This window comes from Helianthus annuus, chromosome 4 (assembly GCF_002127325.2).
Source record: "Helianthus annuus cultivar XRQ/B chromosome 4, HanXRQr2.0-SUNRISE, whole genome shotgun sequence".
In the NCBI taxonomy this organism is placed as follows: domain Eukaryota; kingdom Viridiplantae; phylum Streptophyta; class Magnoliopsida; order Asterales; family Asteraceae; genus Helianthus; species Helianthus annuus.
In genome coordinates, this window is record NC_035436.2 from 73375530 (window position 1) to 73381529 (window position 6000).

General features: G+C 34.9%; 1 pseudogene; it reads left to right on the top strand.

Moving 5' to 3' along the window:
* The first annotated feature begins 2568 nt into the window (after positions 1 to 2568).
* On the top strand, positions 2569 to 3957 carry LOC110933217 (annotated as a pseudogene).
* Positions 3958 to 6000: the final 2043 nt, after the last annotated feature.

Genomic DNA, 6000 nt, shown 5'->3' on the forward strand with positions numbered 1-6000 from the left:
AAAGAACTTCACAACTTTCTTCATGAAAATAATCATACGAGTTTAGCATGCACATTAGCCCGAAAGATTTAAAAACATTTAAAAGAATGGGCTCAAGAACTCACGGATTGCAAAGCTTCCAATCCATAAACTTACCGTCTCGAACTGCGATCTCAAACCAAACCTTTAACCGAAAAACTCGTGATTATAGTTCATTTAAATAAAGAAAGTATAACCCGAACCGTCAACATCTCCGCGTCTAACTCCACACGAAACCCATGATACCCGCTAAACACATATATGTGAACCAATCTTCACATGTGCACCCATCAACACTTTTAAATAAATTATTTGCATGCCATGTGCTCCCCACTTGTATGAAATCATAAGCCAAAGACAACCCAACATATGTAACCATCATCCTTTCCCATGCATGTCTATTATTCTCCTTCATTTCATCATTGATTCGATTAAACATTTATTTGAATAGGATGCCTAAACCTAAATGCATGGAACTAGCTACATAAGTAAACTCGACACGAATTATACCATCATGCGAACATTAATCTATCCATACATGATAACAATTTACATCAGCAAGCATCAACTAACATTAGATCACCATCAACCACATCAACCTTATATTTATTCTTTTCTTTTTCTTTGATGCTAGCATCGAACCACACACACCCACACCCTTAATTAATTATTTAAACACACAAGCACATTCATAACTAGGCCCCATAGTTCATCCTCATCTGCAAACGTATATCTCATAAAGTTAGCATCTTTGCAAACCCTACACTTAACCCACACAGGAGCTAGACGTAAATCACCATAAAGCCTAACACTTCACCTTCCTCGTAACCCACTCCTCAATCACCACCGAGCCCCCTCATCATCCCGCACGACCGAACACCACACTTGTAGCAACCACAAACCATCTCCATTCTCATTCCGCAGCTGCATCCATTGCTCACCTTCACCACACATCGCTACTCTTATCATACTCATTCATCTTCACGCCATCCTCGTCCACTAACCTACACACCACCACACACCATTGCTACCCAATCCCATCATCACAAAACACAACCACCACAGCCACAGGTGAGCACCACGTCACTTCACATGGCTTCGCAAACCGACCGAAACCATACCCTAGAACCCGATGTAAACCGAAACACAAAACACGAATAGACGGAACAAGCGTTTACCTCTCATGCGATTCGGATAATCAAACGAACCCAAAACCACCCTGGTCGCCTCCTATCGTTTTCCTGCCTTTCTCGCTTCTATTTCAGCCGCATAAAAAAAACTAGATAGTTAGGGTTTTTAGGGTGAAGGATGATTGGTAATGTACATATGGATCCCTCCAATTTCGTTCATGTTGCATCCTATTCAGATGATTAAATTAGGTCCTCCCATTTATCGTATTTATGGTAATGATCCCAATTAAAGTTTTTGATATACACTTAAAGTCCTCCAACTATTCTTAAGTTGCACATCTTTCAGCTTGTTCAGAACATACCATATACGAACGGTGTGACGTTAAGCACGGAAAATTTGGGGCGTTACATAAATCCATTACAACCCTGAAATGTAAGAAAAAAACCGTAACATCAAAATACATTACAAAGTTAAAAAAACCTAATATCATAATGTACCCAAACCCTAACTCGAATAAATGAATCTTACAAAGATGATTTGTAGCCTGAATCTTTCAACCGAATCTTACAACACGGAACAATAGTCATGATTTGAAGCCTGGATCTTTCATCCCAGAATACATCACGGAACAATAGTCATGGAAAAGAAAGTTAATAAGTATATACCTTCTCATCCAGCAAGATCAGTTCCATCCGAAACATTTGCATCCATTTTCTGATTATTCGAGCCTTTAGGTTCCACATATCTTTCGACGGATTGAGATCATCGATGAAACTGAGAGAACAAGTCGATCCAGAAGCTTCAAACATGTCCGATTTTGACATCTCCGTGTGTTATTGATGATGAAGATCTGTAGAGAAAGAAAAAAAGAAGAGAGTAATGAAGAAGAAGAAGTTTCGGGGATTTGAAGAGAGATGAGAGATTTAGGTGAAGTGAGAATGTGAAGAGAAATGTGATGATGATATTCAAAATCATTAAATGCAATAACCTTTCCCCCATGCAATTCAAATTTCCCCCAATCTACTTATTATTATTTAATTTCGAAAATTACAAACTAAATACAATATCTATTAATCTTTAACATTTTAATTGATATATTTATGACATCATAATATTGATATATTTATGACATCATCAAATCCTATGTGGCATGCCTCTATGATTGACAAGTACCCAAATTTACATCATCCTTACTTCTCCTTTTATAGATAAGTAGATAAATTATGTAAATATAAATATGTAAATAATAATAAAACTAGGATTAACAAAGAAACGGTCCAACTCGGCCCAGTTCAAAAACCCAATCGGTTAATAAATAAGCCGGAGATAGAAAACCCTCCATAACAAGCAGACATCAACGGCTCACACACTCAGGGTTCTTCCAAAACTATCATTCTAAGCTTCACATCCCTCAAGAGTCACAATCAACAATGGCGCTTGGTTCACAGCCGCTTGATATTCTCGGAGATCGTCAATCTGGTCAAGATGTTCGCACCCAAAACAGTAAGTGTTTGTGTTCATCTTTTAAAACCCTAATTTCTTCACTCGATAGATAATCACTCAATTGATCCTTAATGTTTTGGTGCAGTTACTGCTTGTCAATCTGTTTCGAATATCGTCAAGACTTCACTTGGTCCCGTTGGACTCGACAAGGTATTTGTTGCTTGGTTATAACAGATTTAGGTTTGTAGGGTTTTGTATACCGTAGATCTATTATGTCTGTGCTGTAAAAATTGGATAGATTTGAGTATGCACAAAGTTTTTACAAACCCTAAATCAAGATATGTGATTTATGAATTTAACATGACTAGTATTATTTGCCTACCAAAGTTAAGGGATAAAGTTTGCTGCTTTATGTGGTAGATGGCAATATGGTGATGACATTGTCAAAATTTAAAAGATGATGAATTTTTGGTAGCATATGTAGTTAATAGTTTGTGATAAAGTTTGAGGATAGGCAAGTCTGTTATCTTGTGGTTTCGGTCGGGATTTTTATAGTATGTGACCGATGAGGCTGAGCTCACGTACATGTTTCAAAGTATGAGTGTGTTTTGTGAATGCGGTTTAGTAGCGTTTGTCGTTGCTCTTGTGTTTATAAAATGTTATGCTACAGACTACAAAATCAGTGCATAGGAAACATAAACCTTTTGCTTACGAATTAGTGATGGATTAACATTAAGTTGAAGTAAAGGAAACAATAAACCTTTTTCTCTTGTATTGTACATAGTATCCGGTTTCGCTTCTTATAACTCGTTATAGTACTTTGGCAATTGTAATTGCTTCTCTATTATGTTTTGTTTTTATGCTTCTATTATTTTCTGATTAAATCAAACCTTGTGAGTGTAACTAATGTAAGTTCACGTTTCAGATGTTGGTCGATGATATTGGGGATGTAACCATCACAAGTGATGGTGCTACAATTCTCAAGATGTTAGACGTTGAGCATCCAGCTGTCAAGGTTAGACAAAAAAAGTTTATCTTTTTCGTCTTTTGTAGTTTTTTATTTCTTGCTATTTGTCTGTTCAATATGTCATTTTTTGTAACGTATGATTATATTATAGGTTCTTGTTGAACTGGCCGAGCTCCAAGATAGAGAAGTAGGAGATGGCACTACTTCTGTCGTCATTGTAGCAGCTGAATTACTCAAGGTATTAATATACATATTCTAGTAAATACATCTTTGTATTTGCTATTTTTCATAAAAGAATTCAACCCCTGATGTAAAATGTTTATTAATATATTCTTATGATAATTTTGCAGAGAGCAAATGATCTTGTGAATTCAGAGTGAGTGTTAATCAATTCTTCGTCTTCTATATAATATTGTTTTGTTAATTTTTGCTCATGGGCATGTATATTTTTTTTTTGTTTTAATGTTCGTAGCTTGCAATGAGAGAAGCATGCAAATATATTGAAGAGAAGCTCGCGATTAAGGTTATACTATTGTATAGTAATATGTGAAAATGCCGAAAGTACGTCTACAAGAATTGGATTTTCTTACGTTTATGTTGAAGAAGCTATATTATCTTTTGATTATCTTAAGTAGGGGTGTGCACGGTTCAGTTTTACGGTAAAACCAAAACCACAACCAAAATGTTTGGTTTTTGGTTATTGAAAACCGTTTGGTTTTTTTTTTTTTTTGGTTCTAGTAACGGTTCGGTTTCATGGTAAAACCAAAAACGCGACTGAAATTTTTGGTTTTTGGTAATTGAAAACCGTTCGGTTTCTGTTTTTTCGGTTTTAGCAACGATTCAGTTTTCCGGTTTTTGGAACAAAATTTCGTATGATTAAAAAAAAAAGTTAAAACCAAGTTTCAAGAATCTTTCTTAGATGTTTACATTTAAGTTATTGTATCTAACCTTTTTAGTTTTTAATTAATATTGTTCACATAAACCTAACCTTCTAATCTATTTTTATGTTTCTCCAAATTTTTTATTAAGACATTTTCTTTTATAATACTTTGAAAATCATTTTAGCTATATCTTAAATTTTGTTATTTTTTAAGCAATGGATAAATCATTTCAAAGATAGATAAACATGTTAATGTTTTTATTATAAATACTCAACATTCAAGATTGAAACTAATAATTCCTATAACCAATATACAACAACCATTAAAAATGATTTTTTTGGTTTAAAAAAAATGTAAAACTGTAACTGAACCATAAATTTTGGTTTGTTTTTTACGGTTTCTTGTGAAATTCTGTTTTTTGTATCAGTTTTTTCGGTTTTCTGCTCGCCCCTAACCTGAAGTATTCTTTTGTTTTTCTTTAGGTTGACAAGCTTGGAAAGGATTCTCTTGTGAGTTGTGCAAAGACAAGCATGTCTTCTAAATTGTTATCCGGTGACTCTGACTTTTTCGCAAATCTGGTACGCTTTTATTATTTTTCTAAAGTTCCAGTTTTGTTTTTTACTTCATCTAAATTGAATAAAATAACAATCACGAGTTACACATCATCATTATGTTAAAGGTGAATATTCTTTATCATTTGTCTGTGGTGTCTTGGCATTACTTTAATGTCTATTTACATCATTCATGTCTCTACGGTCTATATAGAGATATGTTGGCTACCTGGTCGGGGGTTAAGGGAATGGTTTTTTAACGTTCTTGCCTTGTTCAGTGTATAGAACCTGCAAGGACCTGGGTCAAGCTTACTAGGACTTCCTTCAATACCCACTGGTATTAGATGGCGAGGGTGCGAATGGCCTGATCTCCTCATATGTAAACTACTATTAATACATTAAACCGGCTACTTGAGATTGTATCTCTGCTGACTCAAACCACTTAGCCGATGGTAACGTCACCTTAAAAATAGGGGCCTACCACTTTTCGCATTAATAACTTAATTAATTATCTTTCAGACCCTTTGAGATTGTATCCTTGCTGACTCAAACCACTGGGTTGAGGGTAACGTCACCTTCAAAAGAGGGGCCAACTACTATAACTAAGATAATCTCTTAAAAAGTCCGAAAGTGCAAAAATCATCAAAGGATACATTAAAGGCGAGTCGGATCCAAGTGATTCATCTTGTCTATCTGTTTTATTTTATTTTTATTTCTGCATTTTTTAGTTTTTATTTTCATGTTTTGAAATCTTTTCTCAAAAAATTTTAGATTGATTAGACGTTGAGGATAAACCGGTACTAAAAGCTCTTGTATCCTTGGACGACCTCGGTATCTTACCAATGCTATACTACGCTCACGATGGGTGCACTGGACCAAGTGTGTGTTTAGTGTTAGTAGAATATCATGTTTTATAAATTTAAAACTTGACTAATGTGTAAAATGGGCTTAAAATATCAATAAAAATATATCACGCTTTGCACATACCACCCATCGACCAGGGCATGAT